The 17,140-nt window shown below is 43.8% G+C and overlaps 1 protein-coding gene across 1 annotated transcript in view; it reads left to right on the forward strand.

Moving 5' to 3' along the window:
- The window catches only part of TAPT1 (transmembrane anterior posterior transformation 1), a 125,328-nt gene that overhangs the window by 29,893 nt on the left and 78,295 nt on the right, over nt 1-17,140 (forward strand). The window lies entirely within an intron of this gene.

Here is a 17,140-nt window from a genome sequence, read left to right on the forward strand (position 1 = left end):
TCATCTCACTGTGAGGACATGCGATTGCTCGGGAGAGCCTGATAATGTTGGCAGGAGGGGGATGGGACCCCTTTCCGCCACCTGTATAAGTTTTGCAGCGGCTGCCCAGCCGCTCAGGAATACTTCTTACATGAAAGCGAATCGCCGGTATAACTGTTTCCCTACATTAAAATGGAACTTCACTCTCCCAATATTGATTACCGTATATACTCGAGTATAGGCCGACCCGAATATAAGCCGAGGCCCCCAATTTACCCCCAAAAAACTGGAAAAAATTATTGACTCGTGTATAAGCCGAGGGTGAGACATGCCTGTCCATCCCTGTGTGTCCGTCCATCCCTGTGGGTCCATCCATCCCTGTGTGTGTGTCCATGCATCCGTGTGTGTGTGTGTGTGTGTGTCCATGCATCTGTGTGTGTGTGTGTGTGTGTGTGTGTGTGTGTGTCCGTGCAGCCTACCTGCGTCCCGTCCAGCCTGCGTCCCGTCCAGCCTGCGTCCCGTCCAGCCTGCGTCCCGTCCCGGCCCGAGCCTCCGTCCTTCAGCTCTTCGTCGGCGGCCATTCTAGGATTCAAAAGCCGCGCCTCCGTCGGTGATAGGCGGAACACTCAATTTCCCACTGACTGCTGTTCCGCCTATCGGATGTCCGTGATAGGCGGAACACTCAATTTCCCAGCAGCCTGTGTTCCGCCTATCACGGGCATCGTCTCATCCTCGTCCGTAGTACGAGGATGAGACGATGCCCGTGATAGGCGGAACACAGGCTGCTGGGAAATTCAGTGTTCCGCCTATCACAGGCGAAGGCGGAGCCGGAGGCGCGGCTTTTGAATTCTAGAATGGCCGCTGTCTGTCTGCTCGACACGCTGATCGAGCGGGCAGACAGCGATGACTCGAGTATAAGCCGAGGGGGGCACTTTCAGCCTCAAAAAAGAGGCTGAAAATCTCGGCTTATACTCGAGTATATACGGTATTTTTAATCATCCTCATGCTGCTAGCATTAGTAAATACTGTCGATGGGGAAAGTATATCATATTTGCTTGTTAAAAAACAAAAATTTGAAGTTTCTCCCGTTACTTTCTGGTTTCTTGCCTAGGCAAATGTCACACATCCCAGGACAAGTCTCATCATTGGAGTTGAGTACACAGCCCTGCTAGAGAACTGACCATGGTGTGTTCTGCTTAGTGTGGTCAGTTTTTAATAGGAAAGCAGAGGGACTGGCAGGAACACCAGGGATTTCATACAAAGGAACAAATACAAAGAGAATAGTATGTTTTCCCATACAAGTGAATGGTACAGCAGGCACATATCGGAAATATGAAATGTTGGGGTAACCACAAACAATTTAACTCTTAATAGTGCAAGTATAAGAGTATATGACACTACCTATAAAATGAAAGGCGACAGACCCTGTTCACTTGTTAGGCGCTATGTGCCTCTATAGTGACTAATAAAAATGCATATACCAATAGTGCAATCCTATTTACCAATGTGCATATACCAGTGGTGCAAACCTCACTAGATTGCCAAATAAATATGAACTTGATATAAATGTTTAAAAGTGTTACATAAACCATGATATTCCAATAACAAAAATGCAAGTATATAAAAAATAAATAAAAATAAATGTATATATAAAAATAGTCCCAAAAATGTAAGGCCAATATTAAATAATAAAAAAATAGTTGAAATTCTATAAAACGACCCCATAAAATTAGCGTGCCAAGTCCAAAAAATACATAAAAAAATCAATCCAACCAAAGACTTATGTGATGATTAAGTGCTTGGTGACGATAAACACAGGAACAAAATCCAGGTGACTTTTAAGTGCTCCCCCTCTCAGGTCCCCACTCACCTGCTCCAATGGAGAGAGATCTTTTGCACACCTAATTCGGTCCAGCTGCGGGATATCCTTGGAAAGTCCATAGGAGCTGGATACTAGTTGGAAAGGTTGGCGCCTGGCTAGATGATCTATCTTGGGAAACCGTATTGGTACATTAAGCCTATATGCTATGCGAGATACCCCTGTAGGGGTTATTGGAGCTGGTGAGTGGAGACCCAAGAGGGGGAACACTTAAGCCACCTGGATTTTGTTCCTGTGTTTATCGTCACCAAGCACTTAATTATCACAAGTCTTTGGTTGGACTGATTTATTTTTATTTATTTTTTATGTGTGTTTTTTTTTGGACTTGGCACGCTAATTTTTTGTGGTTGTTTTATATCATTTGAACTATTTTTTTTATTATTTGTCTTACATTTTTGTGACATTTATAATAAATATATATATATTTATGTATCGCTTTTAAACATTTATTTATATCAAGTTCATATTTATTTGGCAACCTAGTGAGGTATGCACATTGGTAATTTATTAGGATTGCATTATTGGTATATGCATTTTTATTAGTCACTATAGAGGCACATAGCCCCTAACAAGTGAGCAGGGTCTGTCACCTTTCAATATATAGGTAGCGCCACTTACCTTTATACCAGGGATATGCAAATAGTGGACCTCCCAGCTGTTCCCATGAGGCATAGCAAGACACTGACAGCCACAAGCAGGACACCTAGAGGCAGAGGCATGATGGGACTTGTAGTTTTGCAACAGCTGGAGGTCCACTAATTGCATATCCCTGCTTTATACTTGCACTATTATCATTCTAGTCCCCTATTGGGGACTTAGCAGGGTAGGCTGCACACCTTATTTCCCCTTTTGGCCTAAGCACGGATACGTTATTTTGTTTAACAATTTATCTCTTTACACGCTCCTATACGCCCTTATAAATTTAAAGCAAATTTTGCATGAAAACAGCGCTCCTACAAACTGCACAGATATGGACTGTGTGTAGATCATGTGTGTTCCTCAACCTTTTTTCAGTCAAGGCACCCTTAAAAAATTTGACAATCTCAAAGCACCCTTTAAAATTATGGACAGTCTCGAGGCACCCCTTTCTTAAAATGTAAAACACTGTTCTAATAGAGTAGCTTTACATAATGCAGCAACATCCACATATAGGACACCCAATGTTGGAGGCGATTTATTCTTCCTAAGCAAATACACTTTTGAACACCGGTACTGACTAGTATTCCAATGTTTCTCTTCTCCCTCAATTTTTCTTCATCAGTCTGCTAATGTCACCCTAGTGCTGAGGGAGACGGGCACGGGAGGGTCAAACAAGGATGCTGTGGAGGCAAAAGATGTCCTCCTTATTAACAGACAACGTCATTGGTTGTTAGGATGCCGGTGTCTAGAATGTTGTAATGGTGCATAATGAAACCCATGGCTTTGTGTGACTAAAAGGCCATCTTCCCCCACCTGTTGGCTTGTGTACAACTTTTGATACATTTTTAGGAATTTTGCCAAGGCACTGCTGAAGAAACCTCTAGGCACCCTGCTTGAAAAAGGCTGGTGTAGATTATGGTGAGCTGCATTGAGGAACAATGTGTGTTGTGTGCGTGTTGCTGTGCATTGACAGCTGATTCTGAATACTTGATCTCTTAATGCAGTGCACACCAATGCATGTAATCTTGTGCATGTTGGCTCACTGCAACAGTGTAAGTCTGGCCTGGACTAAAATATGTAAAAATGCTTTCAAGCCACAGATATTTTCAGTGTTAATTCTCTATTTTTAACCAGGAAGCAATTACTGCAGCAAATCACATATTTGATTGCGAAAAAACATCTAGAAAATAATTCCAGGGTTTCATAGGCTCCTTTTTCACATATTTGTTTGCAGCTGTCAGTGGTGAGGCTTATTGTGTTTCGTATACAAAAGATACTCTGCTCTACTTAACCCAAACCCCTCATGTCTTTGTTTTCATCCTGCAAACTTGAAATACCTGCTTTCTAACGTATGGAGCATGCCCTTTTTAAGAGGAGTTCCGCCCACCCACCCCCTTTTAAAAATCAAGTCAGCAGCTACAAATACTGCAGCTTCTTAATTTTAACATTGGGACACTTACCTGTCCAGGGGTCCAGCGATGTTGGCACTGCAGCCAATGTTTACATCAGCTGGTCGGGTGCTGCTGCCGCCATTGCTGGTAAGGGAACCCAGCAGTGTAGCCTTTCGGCTTAACAGCCAGGTCCCTACTGGCCTGGCAGAAGAGGAGGGGACTGAGCTGCTGACGTACTTCCCTATGGCCTGGACTCCTAGAAGTGGGGACAGGGTACCTGTAAAAAACAAAACAAAAAAAAATGGTACCTGCAACCCCCCCCCTGAAAGGTGCCAAATGTGGCACTGGAGGGGGGGGGGGGGGGGGGGGCAATCAGATAAGCGGAAGCTCCACTTTTGGATGGAACTCCGCTTTAACATTCAGTTGGTCAATGTTTGCATTGGTTTTAAAGGCTTTTCCTATTTTGGGCGCTAGCTATAACAAATAAAGTAGCCCTAGTCTCTGTGCAATTAAGGCTCAGTTCACATTGCTGCAATGTGATTTGATGCAATTTTTAGTGTAATCATGTAGTGTAAATTGAATGCAACTTTGCATATAGTGCATCCGGAAAGTATTCACAACGCTTCACTTTTTCCACATTTTGTTATGTTACAGCCTTATTACAAAATAGATTAATTTCATTATTTTCCTCAAAATTCTCCATACAGTACCCCATAATAACGTGAAAGAAGTTTGTTTGAAATGTTTGCAAATTTATTAAAAATAAAAAACGAAAAAAAAAGAACAGGGAGATGCGATGTAAAGAGCATCTCCCCATTCTGCCTAGCAACAAGTGACACTATCTCTGCTCCCTGTGATTGGAGCAGAGATCAGTGATCTGTAAATCACAGCCACGCCCCTAGGACACACTTAACCCCTACACTGCCACCTCCTGGTTAACCCCTTCACTGCCAGTGTCATTTACACAGGAATCCGTGCATTTGTATAGCACTGATTGCTGTATAAATGACAATGGTGCCAAAATGTGTCAAAAATGTCCGATGTGTCTGCCATAATGTCGCAGTCACAATAAAAATCGCTGATCACCACCATTACTAGTAAAAAAAATAAAAAAAAATTATAAAAATGCCATAAGACTATCCCCTATTTTGTAAACGCTATAACTTTTGTTTATAGCGCAAAAACGAAAAACCGCAGGGGTGATCAAATACCACCAAAAGAAAGCTCTATTTGTGGGGAAAAAAGACTACAATTTTGTTTGGGAGCCACGTCTCACGACCACGCAATTGTCGGTTAAAACGTTCGAATCGCAAAAAGTGCTCTGGTCTTAAACCAGGAAAATGGTCCGGGGCTTAAGTGGTTAAAAGTCATTTTTTTTATTTTTTTTATTAAAAATAAGGTAAAAATACTACTCGCAACATGGAAAAGAGTTTGCAAATACAATCTCCAGATCACCTTCTTCTTGTTCTGACCACTGGGACTTCCCTATCCTTGAGGGCAGCAAGTTCTGAAGCATCTTCCAGCATGAACTTAGTCCACCTGGTAACTCGTGCGCAGGAGGGTTTGTGTTTCTGCTAGGGGTTTAGACATGCCACGGCCACAATGCTTTGCTTCTCATCCTCAGAGAGAATTGAACTCCCAATTTGGTTCCTTGGGCAGTACCACCCACCAAACGTAACCCAATGTGGGTTTTTAGGGGTTAAAACAAGTGGTAAGCGGGCAACAAAATTACTCGCCACAGATCACTCTTCAGAGGGCAACACTTGTGTGAATGATCCACCCCAAAAAAAATTGAAATTCAGCTTCACATCTGTCATCTGTTTTATTTTTATAATTTTTTTATTTTTATTTTTTTTTATTTTTTTTACTAGAAGGCAGTCAAAGATGAGCTACTTTGTAGAAAAATGGGGATAACCTATGGGGACCAAGCACAGGTACTCTTACCCTTAAGGCTGGGTTCACACCTATGCAATTTGGATGCGGCTTTCCCCGCATCCAATTCACATAGCAGGAGATTGACTGGCTCTCTATGGAGTTGGTTCACATGTCTCTGCAGCATCTCTGGTGCGATTTGCCCAGTCCTGTACACCTTTTGGTCCATTTCAGGTCCAAATTCAGCCACAAATTCTGGCAGAAATCGGACTTGAAATGTATGTATGGAGACGCACCGGACTCCTACTGTGAGCCGCTTCGTGTTATAGTGTGAAACCCAGCCCAAGACTGCATTTTACACTGAGCATTTTGGAATTGTATTTCAAGTAGAGGTGCACTGAATGGAAATTTTGGTACTAAAACCGAAAATTTTCAGATGTTGAAAATGAGTTTTAATAAATATATATATATATATATATATATATATATATATATATATATATATATATATATATATATATATATATATATATATATATATATATATATATATATATATTATAATAGTATATTATTATATTAATTAATTTGAATTGTATTCAACTTTTTAATTAATATCATGAATTTGAATGAATTGTTGGCCATTATCGGCACCTTTAGCGCAAGAAAAGCTCAATAAAAATGCATCCCTTTAAATTCTATGCGTGTGTTCAGACTGGTCTGTTGCACTTCTGTTGTGTTAAAAATCTTGCTTGCTGCATTATTGGTTAGTAAAAAAAAAAAACTGCACCTCCTCGTTGACATTCATTGAAAATTCAGCAATAACACGAGTCGCATGACCTATGAAAAATGCACAACGAGCACAGTAAAATTGCTACAAAATCGTAGGGGTCAGGGGTACCCCATATTTATTCACATACGGTGGGGGGGCTGGTATTATTAAAGGGGGCTCCTGCATTCTGATAAGCCCCCCGACCGCAGACCCCGACAACCAACGGCCAGGGCTGTCGGGAAGAGGCCCGTGTCCTCATCAACATGGGGGCAAGGTGCTTTGGGGCCTCCCCCTTTCCTGACCGGCTGGGCTGCGTGCTCGGATAAGGGTCTGATATGGACTCGTGGGGGGGGGGGGGGGGAGAAACCCACGCTGTTTTTTCAGCGTAGCGCTTCCCCTTTGAGTTCATACCAGGTGACGGGGCCAACGCTGTCAATCTCTTGACCTCCTTCGCTAGGCCCATCTACCTGGAGCGGTGTTCAAAATGAACGAACTTTCTGCCTTGTGCAGGAAAGTCCGTTCATTTCAAAAGTCTGGCGGACTAGCACACAGACGCCCAGATTGTCCGCAGGACTCGCAGTCCGGTGGACAATTTTAGAGTCAAAACTACTTTCTAATTCCGAACTTTTGGGAAAAGTCCGGAGTCCACACACAGGTGGATTGTCCAGCGGACAGTTTGATCGTGTACACGGCATAAGGGTTTTGTTTTGGCTCCTGAAATTACCTGCAGCTCAGCAGCTGGAACAACTCCATGGTGGACTGTCATTTAAATGGAGAGGATGGATTATCATTCTTTAACTATTCCTTTGTAACATTGCTGTGATTTATGTTATCCGCATCATTTCTCTAATCGCTCTAGATTTTATTTGCACGTTCCTTTTGCTTGGTTGTACTCCCAAAAGGGTGTTTGATTAGTCAAATCTACAGTTGTGCTCAAATGTTTGCATAGCCTTGGAGAATTGGTAATATACAGTATGTTCCATTTCTAAAGAAAACATGAATGATCAGGCAAAACACATTTCTTTCTTAGGCTTGAAATACACTTCTGCGACAGCAGAGTCGTAAGACTTGCCTTCAACTTCCTTCCAACTTGGTCCAACTTGGATGCTATTTAGGAGCCTGTACAAGAGCTGAAATTGCACCCAACTCAGACCAAAGTAGTGCAGGCACCTGTTCTAATGTCGAAGCAACTTGTATAGTAACAGTTAGTGGTTCTAAAGGCAATTATTTTTTTATTTTTTTGTATCTTTATGCATTTGTGCAGCAGCTTCCCCAGCCCCCCTGATACTAACCTGAGCCCATCTATATCCAGCGATTTTGCAGGAGAGACTTGGCTGCCCAGGACTTTTCTGCCTCATTGGCTGAGACAGCAGCAGAGCGCTATTGGCTCCCACTGCTGTCAATCAAAATCAGTGAGCCAATGAGGGGGAGGGGCATCATGGCCACTGCTCAATGTATGAATGTACACACAGAGCTTCGGCTCGTGTTCCCCCATAGCTAGCTGCTTGCTGTTAGGGTACTCGGCAGGAGTATCACTTTAAGACAACTCTAGTAGGGAAACCTTGAATTGACATGTCATGCGACCTGGGGTCTCACAAGTCAGATCCCATTTTGCAGCAGTGTGAACCAAGTTTTATGGGATTCATATTCAAACTGTAGATCCTAACAGAACGGCGCAATCCTAAGACCCCCCTTTCAGACTGCTACAACTTAAGTCACGTGATCTTGACGCTATTTCAGGGAATATGTGTAAACTTGAGGTCAATGGACTTCAACTCGCATTAAAGTCGGACCAAAGTAGTACAGGGACTACTTTTGAAGTCTCACATGTATGAATGGTTATCGTTGGAAATCATGGAAAACTACTTGTCATGCAACTTTGCTGTCGTACAACTGTGAATGGGGCCATAAAGAAAATCTGGGAACAAGTAAACAAAGAAAATTACCCCTGTTTAAAGGTCTGCACACCCTTGGGTCTTAAAACGGTGTATTCCCTTCTTTCACATCAATGACAGCATGCAGTCTTTTGTAATAGTTTTCTGAGACCCTGGATTCTTGCAGGTGGTAGAGCTTCCCATTTGTCTTGGCAAAATACCTCCAAGTCATGCAAAGTCTTTGGTCGTCTTACATAAACTGCCTGTTTGAGATATCCTCAGAGTGGCTTGATATTAAGGTCAGGAGACAGATGGCCACTGGAGGGTCAATTTGGCCTTGTGCTTGGGGTCATTGTCAGGCTGGAAAGTCCAAAAGCGTCCCATGCACAGCTTTCATGCAGAAGAATGCAAATTGTCTGCCAATATTTTCTGATAACATGCTGCATTCATCTTGCCATCAATTTTCACAAGATTACCCATGCTCACACACCCCCAGGTAATCAGTAAGCCACCGCGCTTCACAGTGGGGATGGTATTCTTGTCCCTATAGGCCTTGTTGACCCCTCTCCAAACATTGCCGTTAATGACCATGAAGCTCTATTTTGGTCTCGCCCGCAAGATTACAATGTGCTAGAAGCTGTGAGGCATGTAGTGGTGTTGGGGATGGTGAAACCAGGCATTTCTTTAATTGAATCACGGGGCACAGAGCCATAGTAACCACTATGTGGGTTATAGGCCACGTTTAGGTGCTGGACACTGGCACACACTAAACAGGAAGTTGCCTCCCTATATAACCCCTGCCATATCAGGAGTACCTCAGTGTCTAAGGTGTTGGTCAGGAGTAAAGATGTGCTGTGCTGAGCTCCACTGGAGCAATCCTATGCATTCTCGCAGAGTCCTATGGCTGAAAAAATTGGTCAGCCGAAGCACCCTGTAAAAAGCTCCTAGCCAGTTTCCCCTTTTCATGGTGAACGGCTATTGGAAACGAGCTGGATACAATACATCCAAAGGATCTCTAATGGCAAAAGCTCTTTTACCGGTAAAGAAGTTAAAATATTTCTCCTTTAAGCGTACTGCCTTTCCTGTGCCAGGGGCATCAGCCTCTAGGCAGTCTCGACGGCCTCAACCGTCAGGTTCAAGGGGAAGACCCCAAGGGTCAGAAGAGATCTTGGGGCCGAAAGCCCACAAAGCAGGATGCTAAATCCTCCTCATGAAGGTGCGCCCCCGGTCGCTTGGGTGGGGGCTAGGCTCCTGCAATTCTCAAAGGGGAACAATGTCAGGACAGATGGGTGGCTTCTGCAGTTTTCTCTAGGTTACAATTAGATTTCCGAGAGTTTCCGTCTCCTCATTTTTTCTTGGTCAAATGTTCCCAAGGATCCAGAGAAAAAGAAGTCTCTTTCTGGCTCTTTATCGTCTATTATCCCAGTCGGTGATATCAGAGGTTCCCTTAGTGGAACACAGGGCACAGGTTTTGATTCAAACCTTTTCACGGTTCCAAAACCAAACAGAGGTAAGACCCATTCTAGATCTCAAAGGTCTGAATCGACACTTATACATCCGATCCTTTCACATGGAGTCAATCCGATCGGTTGTGTCCATCCTGCAAGGAGTGGAGTTTTTGGCTTCAGTCGATATCAAAGATGCATATCTCCATGTGCCAATATTTCCCGCTCACCAGAAATTTCTACGCTTTGGAATAGAAAATCATAATTGTCAGTTGTGGCCCTGCCATTCGGTTTAGCCACAGCACCACGGGTGTACTCAAAGATTCTGGCACCACCTTTAGCCTGATTAAGGGCTCAAGGCATAATGGTCCTAGCCTATTTAGATGACCTACCTTTAATAGATCATTCAGTCTCAGGTCTAAACCAGAGTCTGATCACAGCTGTAAACTACCTGGAATCTCTGGGTTGGATACTCAACCTAGAGAAATCCGCCTTAAAACCATCAAGGAGATTACAGTACTTCGGGCTGGTTATAGATGCCATACAGAAGAAGGTATTCTTACCCGAGACAAGAATCCATTCCATTGTGGGACTAATTCAACTTATCAAAACAAAGAAAAATCCTTCCATTCAGCTGTGCATGAGATCCTTAGGGGAAATGGTGGCCTCCTTCGAGGCCGTCCCTTATGTGCAGTTTTCACTCAAGACTGCTTCAAAACACCATCCTGTCGGTCTGGAATAAAAAGATTCAGGCCTTGTTTTTTTCCAAATATGCTTGGCTCGCGATGTAAGTCAGAGCTTAAATTGGTGGTTATCCAGCAAAAGGGAAATCTTTTCCACCTGTATCCTAGAAAGTGTTAACAGATGCCAGCCTTCTAGGCTGGGGAGCAGCCCTGGAAGAAGATTCTGTCGAGGGGAGATGGTCCAGGTTAGAGGTCCTTGCCTATCAACATTTTGAAAGTTTCGGGCAGTACGTCTGGCCCTAGAATATTGGACGGTCAGATTACGGGACAGTCCTGTCAGGATTCAGTCCGACAAGGTCACGGCTGTGGCTTACATCAATCACCAGGTGGGCACGAGAAGTCTTGCAGCCCAAAATGAGGTGAATAATGTTTTAGCTTGGGCAGACCACAACATTCCTTGCCCATCAGCAATTTTAATTCCAGGAATAGAGAACTGGCAGGCGGATTACTTGAGTCACCAACAATTATTTCCGGGAGAATCTTCACCCCGACATCTTCCTAGCGATGTCATAGATGGGGTATTCCAGACATGGACCTATTCGCGTCCAGATTCAATAACAAAGTCAACAACTTTGTGTAGAGAACAAGGGATCCGCTAGCAGGCGGAACAGACCCATTAGTCTTCACTTGTGATCAGTTTTTTACTGATCTATGCGTTTCCTTCAGTTCTGCTACTTCCACGCCTTCTCCGCAGGATCAAGCAGGAATGAAAGGTGATTCTGGCGGCCCCAGAGGGACCCAGAAGATCTTGATTTACCGAGATCATAAAGATAGCACTAGGAGTCCTTCGGACTCTGCCATTATAGCCAGACCTTCTCGCACAAGGTCCGGTATTCCATCCTACCATACGGACGAAAAATTTAACAGATTTGACTGTTGAATCCCACTTTATAAAGGATCATGGGTGATCTCCTTCGGTAGTGTCTACTTTGATTAATGCCAGGAAGCTAGCTTCCAGAATCATTTTACTATAGAGTCTGGAAGGCATATGTTTCTTGGTGTGGATCCAGGTGTTGGCACCGCAGGAAGTATGTCATAGGCAAGGTCCCTGATTTCCAGCAAATGGGATCTGAAATTAAGCTGGCCTTGACTTCTATCAAAGGCCAGACCCTGGAATTGTCCGTTTTTTTTTTTTTTTCAATGGCTTCTTACTTCCCAATCTTGGTGCAAAGCATATTCGAGAGGTAATGGGGATTAATTCCCCTATCAAGGCACCGCTAAATCCTTGGGATTTAAATTTGCTGAATCAGCCGTTTGAGCCTTTACGAGACATTCCCTTGGTTCTTTTGAGATACTCTTCTAGCAGAAGAAATGGCAACCAGAAAGATTATCAGAACTAGCAGCTGTCTTGTAATGAGCCATATTTGATCATGCATAAGGATGAGGTGGTTTTATGTCCTCATCCTGAATTCCTACCAAAAGTGGTAACGGGTTTTCATTTAAACCAAGATACTCTTCCTTTCTCCCCAGAGCCTCAATCTAGGGAAGAGAAGGCACTACATTCCCTTGATGTAGTAAGAGTGATCAGAGTCTATTTAACCACTACAATACAGGGCACTTTCACCCCCCTTCCTTCCCAGCCCAATTTTCAGCTTTCATCGCTCTCGCACTTTCAATGACAATTGTGCAGTCATGCTACACTGTACCCAAATAAAATGTTTATCCTTTTGTTCACACAAATAGAGCTTTATTTTGGTGGTATTTATTCACGACTCCGTTTTTTATTTTTTGCGATATAAGCGCAAAAAAACGGAAATTTAGGAAAAAAAACAATATTTTCTTCTTTCTATTTTAAAAGAAATCCGATGAAATCAAATTTTGTCGTAAATTTAAGCCAAAATGTATTCTGCTACATGTTTTTGGTAAAAAAAAAATTCTGTTAAGTGTATAATAATTGGTTTGTGTGATCACGGACATATGTACGCAAATGATCATGTACATATGTTTGCAGATAATCATTGGGACATGCGATTTTAGTGAGTCATATGTGGGGGACATGTGTTTTTATTATTTGGGGAGATGTGTGGGCACATGTGTTTTGGGGACATGTGTGTATTACACTAGACTAGTGATCAGTGAGTAAAAAGCTGTAAAAACAGCTCATACTCACTGATCACCAGCCGGCTGCAGCGATCTGCTCTCCTCTCCTCAGCGACGACTTCCGTGTGAGGAGAGCAGAGCCGATTGCCTAGCAACCGGCTGTTTGTTTACATCACATGACGGCTGTGATTAGACACGGCCGTCATGTGATCAGGAGGGCCAATCACAGAGCCCTCCTGCCGATCCGAGATGCGCCGTGTCCGGGTGACACGGGCGCATCGGGATCGCGCCGCTGCGCGGGCACGTGCGCGATCCCCCTCCTGATGGAAGTTCCTGAACGTCCAGTCAGAAGGAGGCGGCTCCCACCCGGCCCGGCCGTATATGTACATTGGACGGGTGGGAAGTGGTTAAAGGCGACCGCTCAGGTTCACAAAACACATGTTTTGCTTATACTGCCAGAGGGTCCAAAATGTGGAAGGCAGGGTCAAAATCCACTATTTTCCAAATAGATTTGTCAAGTGATCAAGCTTCAGCTTAAAGAAGAAATTCTTCCTTCTCATGTTAGAGCACACTCATCCAGGGCGATTAGTGCCTCTTGGGTGGTGCATCATCAGGCCTCTATGGCTCAGATCTGTAAAGCCATGACTTGGTCTTCGGTTCATACGTTTATCAGATTTTATCAAATCGATATTAAAGGTCATGAGGATATTGCCTTTGGGCGCAGTGTACTGCAGGCTGCAGTATGAGTCCTCTTGCCTCCTTTTTGCCCTACTTTTTTGTTGCGTCTCCCTCCCTTCAGTTGCCATTGCTATGGGACATCCCACATAGTAAGTACTATGGCTCCGTGTCCCCTGATGTAAGAAAATCATTTTTATAACGGTACATACGTGCCATTGCTTCAATTAGACTGTGCTGTTACCTGCAACTACCGTGCACATGTGCAGGAGTGATGTCATTGCGGCTCCAGGCAATTACAGCGCCAAAGCGGTGAACGAGGACCGCTGCGGGGGCTTCAATCTAAGTTTTCGGAATGAGCTAGTATGCTATGCATACTAGCTCATTATGCCTTTGTCTTGCAGGGTTTTATTTTATTTCTTTTGGAATTTGTTTTATTATGTATTTTATTTTATTTTTTTAAGGGTTTACAACCACTTTAATAAGTGATTGAACAGTACTGACTGGTATATTCAAAGCTTTTGATATCTTTTTATATCCTTTTTCATCTTTATAAAGTTCCATTTTCTTGCTACCTGGGTCTTTTGACAGTTCTTTTCTGCTCCCCATGGCTCTACAGCTATGCGAGAGCATACTGATGGTCTATGCACAGACACTAATTGCAAGTTAAAAAGCCACATATTTGGGAAATTAACCTTTTAATTGCCATTTTAACCTGTGTATGTTGCCTTGTGTGTTTTTACCAAGGCCAAACATTCCAGGGTATGTAAACTTTTGATCAGGACCATTTTGGGTGAATCCTCCTTATTATTTAACGACTTGCCTACTAGGCACTTTTACCCACTTCTTGCCCAGGCCAATTTTCACCTTTCAGCACTGTCACACTTTGACGATTGTGCGCTTATGCGACGCTGTACCCAAACTAGATTTTTTTTGTATTTTTCTTTCTTTTGGTGGTATTTAATTGCCACGGGTTTTTTTTATTTTTTTGCTAAAAAAAAAGACCAAAAATTGAAGAGGGGAAGAAAAGTTTTTCTTCTACAATTCTATAAATACGTTATTTTTCGCCTTCACTGATGTGCACTGATGATGCGGCATCTAATATGCTGCGCTGATGGGCATCGCTGGTGGGGCTGCGCTGATGGGCATCGCTGGTGGGGCTGCGCTGATGGGCATCGCTGGTGGGGCTGCGCTGATGGGCATCGCTGGTGGGGCTGCGCTGATGGGCATCGCTGGTGGGGCTGCGCTGATGGGCATCGCTGGTGGGGCTGCGCTGATGGGCATCGCTGGTGGGGCTGCGCTGATGGGCATCGCTGGTGGGGCTGCGCTGATGGGCATCGCTGGTGGGGCTGCGCTGATGGGCATCGCTGGTGGGGCTGCGCTGATGGGCATCGCTGGTGGGGCTGCGCTGATGGGCATCGCTGGTGGGGCTGCGCTGATGGGCATCGCTGGTGGGGCTGCGCTGATGGGCATCGCTGGTGGGGCTGCGCTGATGGGCATCGCTGGTGGGGCTGCGCTGATGGGCATCGCTGGTGGGGCTGCGCTGATGGGCATCGCTGGTGGGGCTGCGCTGATGGGCATCGCTGGTGGGGCTGCGCTGATGATCAGTGCAGAGTTCTCTTGTGAGAAAATGTTGCTGATCGGCTCTCCTCTCATGCTGTCAGTGTGAGGAAAGGAATGCCAATAACTGCCATTTCCTTGTTTATCAGTTGTGGACACAGCTGATCACATGGGTAAAGAGCCTCGTCATCGAATCTTTACCGAGATCAGTAATGCACGTGTCCCAGGGACATAGTGCACCACCAATCACCGCACTGCGTCCCTGCGTCAGGGTTGGACAACATTAAATGATGTTGTCCAGAATGAGAGAGCCGCTGCCCGCCTATTTGAAAATGAGGGCAGGAGGTGGTTAAAAAGGAACCAAAAAACTGCTACTGGCTTCATATGAACATTGTCCCTAAATAAAAGTTGTTTTTCGCATGATCAGTCATATTTTCAATATCCTTGCCAACATTCCATTATTTCTACCAGGGTATGCAAACTTCTAAGCACAACTGTGTGTACATTTGTCTGACAACATGGATCTCCACTTCTCCACACTCCCACCCAGAAAACCCCCACTTTTCCCAGATACCCGCTTGATTCGTAGGATTGGACAGGCATCAAACCAATTCAGAAATCTAGCTTTGTGATAGTATATCATCATGATAGAAAAGTTTCATGGAGAAACTTTTGGAAGGCTATATTATCAAATCCTCTTTATACTTCACCTTTTCATCCTAGTTCTCGCTTCCAGACAATTCTTTTCTTACAGCAACTCTGTCTGGCGTGTCCTATGCCATTATCCGCAGAGATTTTGTTCTGCTTTTTTTTTTTTTTTTTTTTATATTCCCTGCCATCAAGTATCTGGCCAGGTGTTGTTAAGTGCTGACCCTGCTGTCAGCAGAGTGTTGTTCTACAAGGGTCCAGTGACATTTGAACTGTAATTTCAGAAAGCCCCATTCTTGGCAGCAGCTTTCATGAGCACATGCAGCTAAATGTAGCAGTAAAGTTCCTTCGCTGCAGCGATGGGGTTTGATGGCTGTGTGATTACCACTGTAAACGTTGGGACCCCCATCTTGCTCTCTGTGTTTGGCAGACTGAAGTCTGGCTATGAAACTAGAATGGCGTCTGGTTGCTTGCAGATTTCGTTTACATTCCGGTAACTGTGAAGTGAGTGGCCCCTCCAAAGTTAGTACACGTGATGTGTCGCAAACAAATGCGATTTTCTGCTAATACTTGTTAATACACAAACAGGCGGTCACTCCCAGTGCTCAGAGGTCCTTCACGGGTACATCTGGAATGCTTGGCCAAAGCAGCCCTCCTCAGATAGGGGAATCCAATGTAAAACTACAACAGAACAAACCCGGGAAGGTGCAAGCACCTAGTGCATTTCCAAACGTTTTATTGGAAAGATGTAAAATCGCTAAAAAATGGATACTCGCAAAAGTACAAGTAGTAAGAACATGTAAATCAGAAGATGTAGTGCAGGATACGTGTGCCTCAACAACACCACACTTTACTGACAAGCTTACGTGTTTTGGCGGCGCATCCCCTTCCTCAGAGCTAAGCCGGCCAGCACATCAATGTTCAAGTGCATAAATACAGGCACTTGTGCAAAGCCCTTTTCCCCAATAGGAAAGTCACAGTCCAAAAAAATATATAAAAAAATATAAAATAAAAGACTCTCTATACCCTGAAATGGTATACACCATAATGTAACTATTATAATAGTCTTACCCCTTGAGACACAGCCATATATGCATATAGCAAGCATGTAAGACACAAGAGATTGTCTTTTTAGGAATTTCTGGGAGTTTTCTGATGGTGTTTTTTAAACCAATCAGATTCTCCCTTTTAATTTTTACTGATAGAGATTTGGAAATAAAAAATTACCATAAATTAACCAGAATTTAAATATCCATCTTAAATACTGTCACATGTTGTATGTTTCCTATTCTTTGTAACGGGTTTTCTATTACTTTTAGGATGTATGCTTGAATTTTGTTGACAGGTTTTTGCATTAGTTAAAGACTTAGAGGGTTTAAAGTGGAGCCCCAAAAAAGTGCCATTTGGCCTTAAAGCGGAACTTATGGGTGGAGCTCCGCTTTAAATATCGTCTCTCAAGGCCACAAGAGAAAGGCAAGAGATTTCCCCATCCACAATCATAGTATGGAATCTCCATTGTATTTGGGTAAGTGTGGCACTTGTGGCTGGGTGGATACAGCTGCGCTGCCAAACCGTTACTGCATCTGATGTTCAGCCGATACTTTTCCACCCAACTCAGTCATT

The sequence above is a fragment of the Lithobates pipiens genome, unplaced genomic scaffold, assembly GCF_037356315.1.
Source record: "Lithobates pipiens isolate NorthernLeopardFrog02 unplaced genomic scaffold, aLitPip1_a1.2 Scaffold_13, whole genome shotgun sequence".
NCBI classification, from domain to species: Eukaryota; Metazoa; Chordata; class Amphibia; order Anura; family Ranidae; genus Lithobates; species Lithobates pipiens.